We start from the raw sequence: 16,495 nt of genomic DNA, 5'->3' as shown, positions 1-16,495 counted from the left end.
TATCAGGTTGCGGGAAAATATTGCAAATAGTTGTAAATTTCCTTTTATGTAAGATGAATTATGTGCGAGAATATACGATGAATTTCTTTAATCACAGAGCATTTGACGCTCATTTAAAAGTCAAGTCTTTGAGGATGTACATTTAGAAAAATTTCCAGCTCAGAAGATCAGACATTTATGTCTTTATTAAAAATTTTACTGACGCATTTGTGTCATGTACCTTAAAGTGTAACACACGCGAAAAAGATCAACATTATATGTCAAAGTTTAGCTTCCCTTGCAGCTTATTAACCTTAGAGACCAATATTATATGTGAAAGCTTCGCTTTTCTTGTAGCAACACTATGTATATTAATTTAAATGTTTTAAATGTCAAATTAACTTTCCGTGTTTGTGTGTTCGTGCTACTTAACAGTGATGTTGCTTTTGGCTGACTACATCACGTGTCCTATGCTCTGAATATCCGCTGTCATCGGCTGGCGATATCACGTGACATGAGCTATGACTGGCTTACAAAAGCGCATCGCAATCTCGATTTCAATGATTCGGAAAGTAACATGCCGTGTTTGGTGGAATTCCAATTTATACTTTCGTAATACGACAATAAGCAGCATACATGTTGCTGCACATCAGATATATTTACAAAACGTGTCTTTTCACCTGAGTTTCGTTTTCTTTAGTGCCTGGAAATTCTACGCCCCTGTATGAAACCACAACCATTCAAAGGATTGATAAGGGAAAGTATACTGTCACTTAGCATAGAAGAAGCATGTTTTCACCCGGGAGAAAGTGTATTTTTATCCGGGAATTTTTTTCCTTTGTCCATGTATACACCCTGTGCGTATATAAAAACTATAACTGATTTAAGTCCTCTCGAAATTCAAATTCAACTAATGTTGTAACCGGGTCATGCTTACAATTTTATCCAAATAAAGAATAGTCAAGTACGACTGAAGTGGAATTATTCACCATGAAAAACGTTGTAGGAGTTAGCATGTGATTGTGTTAATCACAAGAATGTGACTTAGAAACCTGAAGACAATTGTGCATTTTTACCATCATCAACACCAGCACCCATTTGACATCTAAATCTGCATAAAAGCATCCAGTAGACTTAAGACCTTCACTTCTACCTTCATGTTCCGCTACATGTTTTCGTACATAGCCTGTCTACCTTCCATTAATACCCTGTAGTGCATATTTATCATAAATCATTAACTTATAAATATTGACTGTTATTTCCTCCAAAACAGGAATGGATTGTCAAAAAACAGGTGTTGCCGAGAATGAATGTGAGACAGTTATCATGTTTCCCAAATAGATTCCTGCAAGAGTATCTGAATGGACTATAACATAACTTATTGTCCTCTGTGCAGTGGTTATTTTTCCCTCAAGAGATGCTCCAGTTCCCATACAATCAATAAACGCAAAATGCTGGTGTGCTTGCCATATTTTAATGTTCCCACTTGGCAATTGAGAGACTGAATGGGAGAGTTTGCACAACTCATGTGTCAGTCAACAACTGTTAAAATCTGTAGTGAGAGATGTGTTCCATATGCTCCCTTGCACCACTTACACAAAGCCACTATATTTAAATGTGTCAGTGCTGGATGGAGTTATCCTATAGCTGAAGATGGGTAGATTATAAACATTATTTTTGCCAATAGGGAGACATTTTCAACTAATCACTTTCAATTCTGTTATGCTGAAATGTAATGTGTGTATTACAGTTTATTATTTCAACATTATTTTAGCCTTCAGTATGACAAACCTGTAATCCCATCATTAATCATGAAGTTAGCCATAATGTGAATACAAAATTAAGATAAATACTGTAGTTATTGTTAGGAAAAAATTAAAATTTGGCTGGAAGTCTTCATTAACTTGCATAATCAAACAAAAATGAAATAGTGATGATGGGTGTGTAAGCTATAAAATTTTTAAAAAAAGCATATTACCTGTCATAAGGAAGTTGCTTCAGCATGAGTAAAATACATGCAACAAACCAATTCTGAAGTGCTGTTATGGTGCGTTTGATGAGGACACAAAAGTGGGTAAATGGAAGAACTGTTTTGTGTATAGTGTGAAATTAGAAAGTGGTGAATACAAGAGTGTCTGCATGAAAGTTTTTTTGTGGAATTTTTGACCTGTGTAAAAGAGACTCTCTACTGCAAGAGGAGACAGTCCTACAACATAATGTGAAAAAGAGTGAGGAAATGATGATCTTGGCAATGAGAAATTATCATGCTCGTCTCTCTCTGATCTAAGTGAAGTGATGCAGACACACAAAACAAAATTCCTGTAAGTGTGTTGGCATCTGTCATAAGTGGAAAGTCCATGGTGGAGTGACAACAGTATGAAAAAGATAGACTGCTGCTCACCACATACATGAGGATCTGTGTCTCAGATAGGCACAATGAAAAAGATTGCTAAACATTTAAGCTTTCAAACAAAGAAGCCCTACTTCCAAAATAGAAACACACACACACACACACACACACACACACACACGGCCACTGTCTGTGCGCAGTCAGGCCCCAATGCCCAAAGAGTGTGCTTGTGCACTCTCTCTCTCTCTCTCTCTCACTCTCTCTCTCTCTCTCTCTCTCTCTCTCTCTCTCTCTCTCTCTCTCCCTCTCCCTCCCCCCCCCCTCTCCCCCCTCCCCCGGATCTCTCTCCCTCTCTGTGCATGTGTATATGTTTTCTGTTTTGGAAGAAGCCCTTTTTTGTTCAAAAGCTTAAATGTTTAGCAACTGTTCATTGTGCCTGCCTGCGACTCAATGTCACCTCTATGTGGTGAGTGGCAATCTATCCTTTACAAACTGTTAGTCATAACAGAGTGTATGTAAGTACAGTGACTTCTGTGGCTGAGTCTAACAATGATGTAAAAAGAAGTGTGAAGAGATGCGTAAACCATTCATCACAGTACATGTATTACTGGATATTTAATACAGACTTCAGCATTTCATTGGAATTACATTTGTTTCATAACTGTGCAGCATGCAGTGAGAGGATTATTTAAGGAATGTAAGAAATCTCTTTGGCTACAAGATTTCATCAAGTATAAAGCTTATGCACATTGAAACTGAAATTGGGTTCAAAAAGAGAACATTATGATTCATTTTTGCCAACATATGATTTGCAAAAAGCATTGCCCACTGCAAAGCTACCAACTGAAACAGTCTTTTATCTGGAACAGACAAGCACATTCATGTTGTAACACAGACACTGTCTTTATGTGTATGTGGACAGAAACTACAGCATCCAGAGGATCTTCTCGAATGGCATCCTGCTTGTATATCTAAAGGCAGAAAGGAAAAAACCTTGAACCTGTAATCTGTTCATATTCACTGGATTCTGTATGATTATACTGAATACTGTTATCTCATAGCATGGCACACAGTTTTGCCTATCAACAGAGATTGCGGTGTGACATAGGGAAAAAGAGGATACACAAGTTATCATTGTTAACACAAATGGTCTTAAGAGTTAGAGAATCATATTTCAAATCCATTACATGGAAATGTAGGAGGAAGGCTTCAAGAACTCAGAAATAATAAGGTTAAATATATTATATATGATGATGAAAAAAATTTGAAATTAGAAAAGTTGTAGCAAAGTAAGCAATGGATCAAATGTATTATTCTACAGAAATGCCGTATTGGAGATGAAAGACTGGAAAAAGTTAAATTATTCAAGAATCCTGGAATTAGATCCCAGACAGAAAGGATCTAAATATTATACCTGCTTTAGTTACTACAATGGTGGCAGAAGTGCCATAATTTTTTCATGAAGAAAGAAATTATTCTACAAAAACTATGAGCTCTACACTCCATGAAATAGCTTATCCCATGAGTTTACCGTTCCTTTTACACTGCTTTGACATCAGCAAATAGTGCAGATTCCAGTGAACATGCCAAAGAAATTAATATTGTTGTTATTATTTGTATTTCCAAAAGTTTTATCTGTTCTTATGATTATTTCTTGAAATTAAAATTTCTGATAGTGATTTGCTTGCTTAAATGTCAAGTTTGTGTCAAAAAATTGAATAGAATAACAAATATTTACCAAGTTCTTGTATTTTCTAGTTATCCACAATATATGTTGACCATATTGAACTGAAAAAAAAATACTTCACAGTGTAACATTATTTTGACAAAAACAATTTCAAGCAAAGCCTTGATTTTTCTCAGATTTAGTCATGTTTGGAATCATACCCCCTGGCACAAGTTTCTTCTATTACCCTTAAAATTAACAAATCTATAGTATGATTTTTCTGGTTAACATTCACATCAAAATGTAGTATGAAAAACAGTAACTTCGTATTTATTATAATTATTGGTGATTGGTGACACACCTGTTATTCAAATTCAGAGCAACTCCAGTAGCAGAAAATTAATTACTTACATTTTCACAAAATAATCATTTACAAGTTTAATGATTAATGTTAAAGTTGAAAAAGTTACTGTTCACTGGACATGAAGAGTATCATTTGTCAAAGTGGGCTGCAGCACAATCAAAAAGAAAAGTATAAAAGTAGATATGACATAGTATATTGTCATCAGTGATTTGCAGAAGGAGAGAGCTTTGTGAATGAAACAGTTGCAACACTTTCCTTAGTTTCCTTATGGTGTCATCATGTGTACAACATACTGTTGTAACATAATGCATAGGTTATGTACAGACTCACTTGGCGAATGTAGTTAGATAATTTTCCATCACAGTAATTAGTTTTTATGACGTCTTATATTCTTGTAAACTGTCAGAACAAAGCAAATGAGGTGATGGAGTAGATATCTTGTGTAATATTCACAAATTTCAAGTAATATAAAGTTATCAAGAATTTCTGGGGTTGGCCCATTAAAGTAGACAGGCAGTTCTTTATGTGATCCAGCCTACATGTAATCTACTGTGTGGAGAAAATTGCAAATGTGTGGAAATATAGCTAAAGCACAAAAAATTCAATTATTTCACTCATATTCATTTGAAATTATTTCAGATATGAAGTCTTACCTAGGCTTTGTTGTTGATTGAAAGGAAACAAACTAGAGTGCATTTCTGCGGATCCTCTTTTAGCCTTATGTAACAACAATGTTGCATGCATTAACCCCTCATTCATCTATGGAAGAACATTCCAAAATTAGAAATTCTTCAACAGTGTGCATTATCAGAAATGACAGTTCAGCTAAGTAACTTAAGTTTCCTCTCGTTTAATGTACTAATCCATATCAGCAACCACAGATAACTAAATCACTGTACAACTGTTTCTGGGTCTGATCAAGACTCTTACATAATTACACTATTTTGAAATCAAGACAATGAACCATAATTTTTTAATAAAAATAACATTTTCTTTTTCATTACTAATGAATTGAGAATTTTCAGTATTTAGAGTAAATTAAAATTTGGTATAAGAATTTTAAATATCAAATAAAAGGTGAAATAGAGGCCAATTATAATTAAAGTCCCAGTTTCAAAATGCTGTAAGAAATGAACCACTGCTCAGAATGGTGTCAAATTTGAACAGAATGTTATCAGAAAAGGGGGAAACATTGTGGAAATCAAAAAAAATTATCAAAAATTTTGCCACTAGATAGCTCTGTAAGCGACAAAATATGCAAAATAACAGACACAGTGTACATAGCTGCTCCTCAGTCGTGCTGGGCAGGATCCCACACTGATGGTAAAGTTCTGTTACAAGAACAGTGACTATGTGCCAGTATCTCAGCAGAAATTCTGGACACTCACGGGTATTCGAAAATCTTTTGCTCCGCAGAAAATGATTATAAAATTCTAAAAGACATTTAAAAAAAATGCAGTGTGGCAGCGAGGAAAACAACTGATCTGACATGAGTGGCCACTGCAATGCAGGAGGAGTCTAGTGGTGGTGTGCTAACGTGAAGTGCATGAGGAATTGTCCAAACTGTGGATATCCCTGTGATCATGATGCTTACAATGCTGCAAAATGCCGTGCATTGCTTTCCATACAAAATTAGCCATGTTCAGGAGTTGCTTCATGCTGACCAGCCTGAAAGACCAATGTTTACTCTAGAATTTGTTGCTCACATGGAAGTGAACAATGAAAGGCCATGGACCATTCTGCGTAAGGGTGAAGCTCATTTCCTTCTCCAAGGACATGTCAATAAACATAAATGCAGAATATGGGCACTGAAGAGTCCACTCTCATATCAGCTGGTACCGCTTCATTCTGCAAAAATAACTAAGTGCTGCAGATTGACGCCTCGTTATTTAAAAGAGATTGGTGCTGTGGGTCTTGTTACCAGTACTGTTACTAGTAAATAAGTGGATATGTGATTAGGATCATTTTTATGCAAGACGGCACTCCTCCATACATTACACAGCCCGCGAAGCAGCTGCTGCAGAGGTATTTTGGAAATGCTAGAATTATCAGCCATCATTTCCCTATATCCTGGACCTCCAGGTCACATGATCTTAACGCAAGTGAATTCTGGCTGTGGGATTATCTGAAAGTCGCTGGGTTCAGTGCTTCATTGACATAGCTGAACTGTGAAGGCACGCATTGTGCAATGCATACTGAATGTGGCCCCTGAGACATTTCGATCTGTTGTGGAACATCCTGTTTCTCGATTTTAACTTGTGGCTCAAAATTGTGGACAAAATACTGAACATGCGCTGCACCATCCTCACAACAATTAAAAACCAATTTCATTGTTGCTTTTTATGTGGTGTTTTTCCTCAGAACAGTTCGGTTTTTGGCTTCAGAACAATTAAAACCCCCTTGTCTTTGAAGCTTTTTATGAGGTTTTTGGCCTCAGGACTATTAAAAAGCCATTTTTTCCCAGCTGATATTTTAAAACCTTGCCACTCTGGATAGGCTTACCTAACTAACAGTTCCACAGCTGTTGAGTGCCAAACTTGTGCAGTGGTCATGCATATTGCACCGAATGGTTGATTTTATGTGCAACTCTCACCATAGCCACTGTATTGCTGTTCACTGGTCATTTATAGTCAAACCCATTTACATTATGACACTTCCAGTACCATCCAGCAGTATAACTTTTTTTTCCCCCGTGTAACATTTCCCTGTTCTTCAATAATATTCCTTTCCAATTTGATGTCATTCTGAGCAGCAGTTCTTTTTTATACAGAGTTTTAAAACTTTAATTTTAATCACCATGTACAATTTACATCTAAAAATTGAGCAGTGTTCTTAATGTTTATATAGACTTTTTCATTTAACAATTAAACATTTCACATTTCTGTATCAAATTTTTGTTTATTTTTATACAGCAACTACTTAAAAATCGCCCCCCCCCCCCCCCATAGGAACCATGGACCTTACCGTTGGTGGGGAGGCTTGCGTGCCTCAGCGATACAGATAGCTGTACTGTAGGTGCAACCACAATGGAGGGCTATCTGTTGAGAGGCCAGACAAACATGTGGTTCCTGTAGAGGGGCGGCAGACTTTTCAATAGTTGCAGGGCAACAGTCTCAATGACTCACTGATCTGGCCTTGCATCACTAACCAAAACGGCCTTTCTGTGCTGGTACTGCGAATGGCTGAAACGTAGGGGAAACTACACCTGTAATTTTCCCCGAGGGCATGCAGCTTTACTATATGGTTAAATGATGATGGCGTCCTCTCGGGTAAAATATTCCGAAGGTAAAATAGTCCCCCATTCGGATCTCTGGGCGGGGGCTACTCAAGAGGACATCATTATCGGGAGAAAGAAAACTGGCGTTCTACGGATCGGAGCGTGGAATGTTAGATCCCTTAATCGGGCAGGTAGGTTAGAAAATTTAAAAAGGGAAATGGATATGTTAAAGTTAGATATAGTGAGAATTAGTGAAGTTCGGTGGCAGGAGGAATAAGATTTCTGGTCAGATGAATACACGGTTATAAATACAAAATCAAATAGGGGTAGTGCAGGAGTAGGTACAATAATGAATAAAAAAAGTAGGAGTGCGAGTAAGCTACTACAAACAGCATTGTGAACGCATTATTGTGGCCAAGATAGACACGAAGCCCACACCTACCACAGTAGTACAAGTTTATATGCCAACTAGCTCTGCAGATGACGAAGAGATTGATGAAATGTATGATGAGATAAAAGCAATTATTCAGATAGTGAAGGGAGATGAAAATTTAATAATCATGGGTGACTGGAATTCGACAGTAGGAAAAGGAAGAGAAGGAAACATAGTACGTGAATATGGAATGGGGGTAAGAAATGAAAGAGGAAGCCGCCTGGTAGAATTTTTCACAGAGCATAACTTAATCATAGCTAACACTTGGTTCAAGAATCATAAATGAAGGTTGTATACATGGAAGAGGCCTGGAGATACTCAAAGGTTTCAGATAGATTATATAATAGTAAGACAAAGGGCAGATGTGGACTCTGACCACAATCTATTGGTTATGAACTGTAGATTAAAACTGAAAAAACTGCAAAAAGGTGGGACTTTAAAGAGATGGGATCTGGATAAACTGACAGAACCAGTGGTTGTAGAGAGTTTCAGAGAGAATATTAGGGAACGATTGACAGTGCTGGGGGAAACAAATACAGTAGAAGAAGAATGGGTAGCTTTGAGGAACGAAATAGTGAAGACAGCAGAGTATCAAGTAGGTAAAAAGATGAGGGCTAGTAGAAATCCTTGGGTAACAGAAGAAATATTGAATTTAATTGATGAAAGGAGAAAATATAAAAAAGCAGTAAATAAAGCAGGTAAAAAGGAATAAAAGCATTTCAAAAATGAGGTCGACAGGAAGTGCAAAATGGCTAAGCAGGGATGGCTAGAGGACAAATGTAAGGATGTAGAGGCATATCTCACTAGGGGTAAGATAGATACTACCTACAGGAAAATTAAAGAGACCTTCGGAGAAAAGAGAACCATTTGCATGAATATGTAGAGCTCAGATGGGTACCCAGTTCTAATCAAAGAAGAGGAAGCAGAAAGGTGGAAGGAGTATACAGAGGGTTTATGCAAGGGCGATGTTCTTGAGGACAATATTATGGAAATGGAAGAGGATGTAGATGAAGATGAAATGGGAGATATGATACTGTGTGAAGAGTTTGACAGAGCACTGGGAAACATAAGTTGAAACAAGGCCCCTGTAGTAGACAACATTCCATTAGAACTACTGATAGGCTTGGGAGAGACAGTCCTGACAAAACTCTACCATCTGGTGCGCAAGATGTATGAGACAGGCGAAATACCCTCAGACTTCAAGAAGAATATAATAATTCCAATCCCAAAGAAAGCAGGTGTTGACAGATGTGAAAATTACTGAACTATCAGTTTAATAAGTCAAGCTGCAAAATACTTACACGAATTCTTTACAGATGAATGGAAAAACTGGTAGAACCCGACCTTGGGGAAGATCAGTTTGGATTCCGTAGAAGTGTTGGAACACGTGAGGCAATACTGACCCTACAACTTATCTTAGAAAATAAATTAAGAAAAGGCAAACCTATGTTTCTAGCATTTTTATTACAGTAATATATTTGACAATTCTTAACTTTGAGAATTTACAATGGTGTGTCGCAAGCAATGGGCGACAGACAAAATAAGAAAATCTCTTCAGTATACACAGCTCCTAATACAAGTGAAACAATACAGTTCCTAAGTCGCTGCTGTAGAGCTCGTAGAATGCCTAGTCTTCAACTGGGCCATGGCCAGGCAAAGCGGCGCTTTTGTTATCTTCACCTAGGGGCTGCTGCTGTCTCGATGTCATCCTAGAAAGGGATCAGATAGTGTGCTGTTGTAAAATGTCTTCTTCACAGTCTTCTCTGCTCTACCATTCCTGACTGTCGTGTGGGAGATTGACTTTTATGCCGGAACACTTAGAACTAACGAAATTTGAACCAGCAACTTTACGATCACAAAACGTTTATGTTAAGCAGTCACCTAGTAACCTCTGTCAACATGTTGTAAATAATTTGAACTTAACTGCACTTGGAAATCCTCAAAGGCAATTTTTTCAAGTTTTCTTAAGAATTGTATTGTAGTGCTTTAGGAAACTGATGTTGCAGCACTTAGCTTAAAGTTTATAAGTATGAATAAAATTAAAGTGGCCATACCAGTCTGTAAGGTCCCCATGTCAGAGTTACTGTAGCCTCTGTCAGAATACTGACCGTCACTGCTTGTAACATATATACATCTTTATGGTATGTGTGTTCAATAATAAATATCAGTTTCAGATGTACTACAATTTAGATAACCTCAGTACAAAAAACGCAATTACTTAAACAGAACCTTTGTCTTCTTGTGTGGTGTGCAGAATGGGATTTCGTTTTAGCATAAAGGTCTTTAATAAGCTGTTGGCAGATGTAAAGCAAGCAATTGGGAACTACTGCACATTCAGAAGAAAATCAAGGCTTTATCTCATCATCAAGATATTGAATAGTACTTGTACTATATGACAAATAACAAAGTTCATTGTGAGTAGGTTTCTGTTTTTGCAGTTAATGAATATCTGTTTTTGTAGCACTGTCATCAGAGCAGTCATATAAATACTAAGCCACCACCAGCAAGCAAAATATCTAGATAATATAGTTGAAGATTCAGTTTTTCTTCCAAGTAGCAGCTTTTCAGCTGTATTTACACCTAGACACTGCAAACCACTGTGAAGTGCATGGCAAAGGGTACTTTCCATTGTACCAGTTTTTAGGATTTCTTCCCATTCCATTCACATACGGAATGCAGGAAGATTTATTGTCTGAATTTCTCTGTGCTTGCTGTAATTATTATAATCTCATCCTCATGATCCCTATGTGAGTGATACATAGGGGATTGTAGTATATTGCTGGAGGGATCATTTAAAGCCAGATAACTTACATTTATCTTCAAGAGTCTACCAGTTAAGTTTCTTCAGTATCTCTGCGGCTCTCTCCCATGGATCAAACAAACCTATGACCATTTCACATTTGTGCTGCCCTCCTCTGTATATGTGCAGTGTCCCCTGTTAGTTCTATTTGGTGTGGGTCCTACACACTTGAGTAATATTCTAGAACTGACAGCACGTGTGATTTGTAAGCAGTCTCCTTTGTAGACTGATTTCCCCAGTATTCTATCAATAAACGGAAGTCTACCACCTGCTTTTCCCTGAACTGAGCCTATGTGATCATTCCATTTCATATCCCCACAGAGTGTTACACCCAGGTATTTGTATGAGTTGGGCGATCCAGCAGTGACTCATTGATATTGTAGTCATAGGGTACTATGCTTTTTTCCTTTTTCAAAGCGCACAATTTACATTATTGAACGTTTAAAGCAAGTTGCCAATCTTTGCACCACTTTAAAATCTCATCAAGATGTGACTGAATATTTATGCAGCTTCTTTCAGACAGTGCTTCATTATAGATAACTGCATCATCTGCAAAAAACTCAGGTAAGTAATGAACTTTTCTGCAAGGTCATTAATATATAACATGAACAGCTAATTGTATACACAAATATATCTAAAAACAAAGATGATGTAACGTACCAAACGAAAGCATTGGTATGTTGATAGACACACAAACAAACACACACACAAAATTCAAGCTTTCGCAACCCAAGGTTGCTTCGTCAGGAAAGAGGAAAGGAGAGGGAAAGATGAAAGGATGTGGGTTTTAAGGGAGAGGGTAAGGAGTCATTCCAATCCCGGGAGCGGAAAGACTTACCTTAGAGGGAAAAAAGGACAGGTATACACTCGCACAACACACACATATCCATCCGCACATACACAGACACAAGCAGATATATGTAAAGGCAAAGAGTTTGGGCAGAGATGTCAGTCGAGGCAGAAGTACAGAGGCAAAGAAGTTGTTGAATGACAGGTGAGGTATGAACGGCGGAAACTTGAAATTAGCGGAGGTTGAGGCCTGGTGGGTAACGGGAAGAGAGGATATATTGAAGGGCAAGTTCCCATCTCCGGAGTTCTGATAGGTTGGTGTTGGTGGGAAGTATCCAGATGGCCCGGATGGTGTAACACTGTGCCAAGATGTGCTGGCCGTGCACCAAGGCATGTTTAGCCACAGGGTGATCCTCATTACCAACAAACACTGTCCAGTAACAAACTGTCCGTTTGCATGAATGGACACAGGCAGACAGTTTACAAGACCGGAGCCACTACTTCTCAATCAAGTAGCTCTTCAGTTTACCTCACAAGGGCTGAGTGCACTCCACTTGCTAACAGCACTTGGCAGACCGGCTGGTCACCCTTCCAAGTGCTAGGCCAGCCCGACAGTGCTTAACTTCAGTGATCTGATGGGAACTGGTGTTACCACTGCGACAAGGCCATTGGCATGTTGTCTTTCCAGTTGTACAAAATTTTTTTTCGTGGCTTTGTTTATGGGACACCCACACCATCTCAGCACTTTGAATTGATGAGAATTACGTTCATAAAAATCACGGGATTTCAATGCTGCCACTTGGATGGGTACGCAAGAAGATTTCATCAGCAGTATACACTGAGAAGGTCTGCATTCCTATCTTAGTGAACACTAGTTTATAACAACTTTATCAACCTGAAATGTTCTGTGAGACTGGCTACAGCATTCTAACACAGTCACATCATTAATTTTGTCACATTTTTAAAGTTTTTATTTACAGAGTATGGCATTGTAAAGTAATGTTGTTATAACGAAGAAAGTCAGACACTTTTAGGGCCACTTCTTAGACAGTTCTTTGAGAGCATTCCTGATACAGACCTGTAGCGGCCTGAAACAGTGTGGTGTCTAGTGTTCATCATACTTGTTACTCGCCCATTAGCTGCACTCCATTACCTCTCTGACACCAGCAACCTCTGAAACACAAGAATCTTTCTTTTACAAAGCCAACATTTTTTTCTTTAATCACTTTTTTCCTTCATCAGTACAGAAATATTAATATACAAAGGGTACTAGAAAACTTCCTGGCAGATTAAAACTGTATACCGGACAGACTCAAACACGGCAACCGTCAGCCTCCTGCGATTTGTTGCTGCATTGTATTGCAACCCTTTGTATCACATGAAACCACACTTGATTATACGCAAATACGACATCATGAGTGCTGGTCTTTTTAAAATATTTATCACAGCTGATTTTATACCCCATCATAATATGAAGCTTCCTGACTGAAGCTTTTCTCTCTCTCTCTCTCTCTCTCTCTCTCTCTCTCCCTCTCCCTCCCTCCACACACACACACACACACACACGCACACACGTATGTGAGGGTACACAGAGATATTTTGCAATTCTGAGATGATATAGAACTGTTACATTCTGTAAATTTCTTGGATTGTATGGTAAAATATAATCAACTTTAATTTTATTTCCCTTTGGTGTATTCCAAGTCCATTTTCTGTTTCTTTTCTTCTAGAAGAAAGTGTTAAGAGCAAACATGGTTTTATTCTCAGCAAGTTCTAGTGATGTAGTACCTCTGCCATTTCTGTTATTACATCCAAAGTTCCCCACAGAAGAATCAGTGTTTAGTTTTTGTCTTGTTTCTGCATGAAAATTTCCCATTACCACTATGTACTGGTATTTGCTGTCACTGTGAAGATAGGCCCTCCCTGTTGCCCTCCCTGTTCCTTTGTAATAAAAGTATGTCCTGATTTTAATTCTGTGTCATATTTGTTTTTGGCACCACCAATGTTTCTTTGGGTCCTAAAGTTCTGCAATTTATTCTCCCCAAAGTAGGAAAAGCTGTTGGGTTTTTAATTGGCAAATTCACTTCAAACAATTGTAAAAGTGATGGAAAGGTTGTCCAGTAATGACACCCAAGAAACTTTTACAGCAGAAATCAATACCCGAAATGTTTAGAGACAATAAAAGGACAGTAAGAAGTGAGGAAGAATTAGAAGAGAAAGAGAACAAGAAGTGTGGCAAGAATAATGGAATAAGGATTAGAGTGGTAATACAGTTTGGCAAGAACTACATGAGGCACATAAGCATTTGGGAACCTGTCTAATCCTTGTCCACTTAAGCACCACCAACAACTCACAGCTAGGTCAGAGCTGGATCTAAGTCATGCACATTTTGCTCGTTGGCACCCCAGATGTATTCAGCAGGATTAATGTTAAGTGCCTTTGTGGGGGGACACCCAAAATAATCTTTATATCCATGGTGATGTGTTGATGTTCCTAATTCATTGACATTTCAGGAATGATCTTTTGGGAGGGGGGTGGGGGGAGGGCATTGTTTTGCTAAAAGTGTATGTTGTCTGGGGTGCCCTATGGATGAAATAACGGATCTGTGTAAACATCCTGTACATGAGAATACTCATCTCCCACCTGAAAAGTGTGCTTGTTAGCAAGGGAGATGTAGTACATGGCTTTTGATGTACTTAGTCCCTGCCATTGCTGTATACAGCAACATGTCGGTTCAGGTTCCTTTTTCCATGTGTCATCCTTCAATAGGTAAACTTGTAGTGTGCTTGCTTCAGTATCTTAATATTGGGACTGCGGTGGCTCTGGACATTATGACTACTTAATGGTTATCATTGTGCCTCACTGAATGGAAAATGGCTAATTGTATTTTGACTCGTCTATCCACTGCTACACTGGGATAGTTGACTGTGACCCCTGTCATCATTGTGCTGTTTCCTATGGCATTTGACTCTGGTGGGGGCAGTTTTCCCTGAAAGAAATCTTTAGTGCACTCTTTGCGAGTGAGAGAACTGTAAAATAGAGTGTAGAATTTAAGCCTTCATTTGCTGTCACCAATTTACAATTTCAAAGATGATTATGTTTTGATATCTGATATATTCTGATGAGCCAAAATATTATGATCACTGGCCCTATGAGCCCGACTGCTGCTTGGTGGTGTTGAAGGTATAGGATGCAGTAAGGAAAGTATATAAGCATAGCAGAGATGGATGAGGAATCATTTAAGTGAAGAATGCACCAGAAATGGGGAGTTCAATGATGTAAGCACACTCTATTACAGTAATCGAGGAGGACAATAGTAAATTCACTTTGATGTCTTGGCAACCACATTCACTTAACCTGCATCTGATGAAACACATCTCTACACTACAAGGAGCCAGCTATACATTCCCAAACCACTGGCCCATAAATTATATTAATTGTATAATGTGTGCAGACTTCTGGTTCTACATACATCTTGTGATCTACTGAGGTCTTGTTGCATCTATGCCACACAGAATCACTGCTGTATTGCATTCCAAAAGTGGACCAACATGCTGTTAAACAAATGGTCATAAAATTTTGGCTCATCGGTGTATGTGACTCATAGTCTGTAGGCCATTATTGGTGCCCTGCCAGAAGAATTTTGTTTCTAGATGTTTGAATTACAGTTGATGATGTCTTCCACATTGACCTGTTTGATATCATTAAAAAAACTGTGGAATGAGCAAATAACAAAACTGGAGCCAAAAGCAAGGTAACCGTATGTGAGACATTTTTTGGCTGAGCAAGAAAATAACAAAACTGGAGCCAAAAGCAAGCAACCATATATGATATATTTTATAGTTGAGCACATAAATGGACAAACAAGAACTATTCATCCTAGGGAAATCAGTGTCCAGTTGATGAGTATGCTCTACACCATGGCTTGAGGGACCTGAGCTCCTGCTTCACCAATCTGGATCCTCCCTGTTGATTTTCAAAATTTGTGGCAAAAAGAACTTGTTCTCCAACATTTTCTCACCTGCTGCCACCTCTTGGATTTAACCTTCATTAACATCCCACCCTCACACCATTTATTTAATTTTTTCATTGGTAGTGTTTCCTCTTTTACCATATTTCTTTTTTCATTTTTCCTTCTGTTTACTTTCTTCTTTTGTACTTTTTTCCTTTCATCCTCTGACTTTGGTTTCTCGCTGTCTTCATTTCTGCTCCTTTCCTAGTTTTTAATTGCACTGTTCATATCAGCCTTGATTTTTCTTCCTCTTAACCATATTTATTTCTCATACTATCCTTCCATCATCTCAGCTGAAGCTGACACAATGATCACCATTGTACTGTCATTGACCTGCTACTCTCTTTCAATTAACAGCTTTGAAAGCTCAGATTAGTTCTGTTTTCTTCTTGTTCTTTTAAACATGTCAATAGGCTCTAGAATTTCGCCTCTTGAAGACAAGAGCTGATCAGCCATTTTATCTCTTTGTAATTTAACAGTTTTATCAAGTGAATTTCCTTATGATACATTTTTCTGTATTATGTGTGTTGAATATACAGCAGTACTGGTTCCATTTATTTTACTGAATGCAGTTGACTCCATTGACAAAGTGTCCCATATGATTACAAGAGGCCATAGCTCAAGCCTATTTCGAAGAATGCCAACAAGATGGATTTGCAGAACTACAGCCCTAACATCCGTGACATCAATTTACTTCAGCATTTTGTCTTATACATTGCACTTAAATATGATGACTTTCCTTGAGAATATTGAGCTTCCTTGAAGGAATGAACGTGTGAAGCCCAGTTTGTTCTCTTTATCCATAAGATAGCGAATTCCAGACAAGGTGTCCCTTTTTCTTGGAAACTGCTTTCAAGGTTAGATAAAGTTTGTTGTAAGTAAACC

At 38.0% G+C, this 16,495-nt stretch overlaps 1 pseudogene; it reads right to left on the bottom strand.

Moving 5' to 3' along the window:
- Positions 1-12,153: 12,153 nt before the first annotated feature.
- LOC126206883 (5S ribosomal RNA) lies at positions 12,154-12,271 on the bottom strand (annotated as a pseudogene).
- Positions 12,272-16,495: the final 4,224 nt, after the last annotated feature.

The sequence above is a fragment of the Schistocerca nitens genome, chromosome 1 (assembly GCF_023898315.1).
Source record: "Schistocerca nitens isolate TAMUIC-IGC-003100 chromosome 1, iqSchNite1.1, whole genome shotgun sequence".
Lineage (NCBI taxonomy): Eukaryota > Metazoa > Arthropoda > Insecta > Orthoptera > Acrididae > Schistocerca > Schistocerca nitens.
This window is presented reverse-complemented; position numbering and strand designations above follow the sequence as displayed.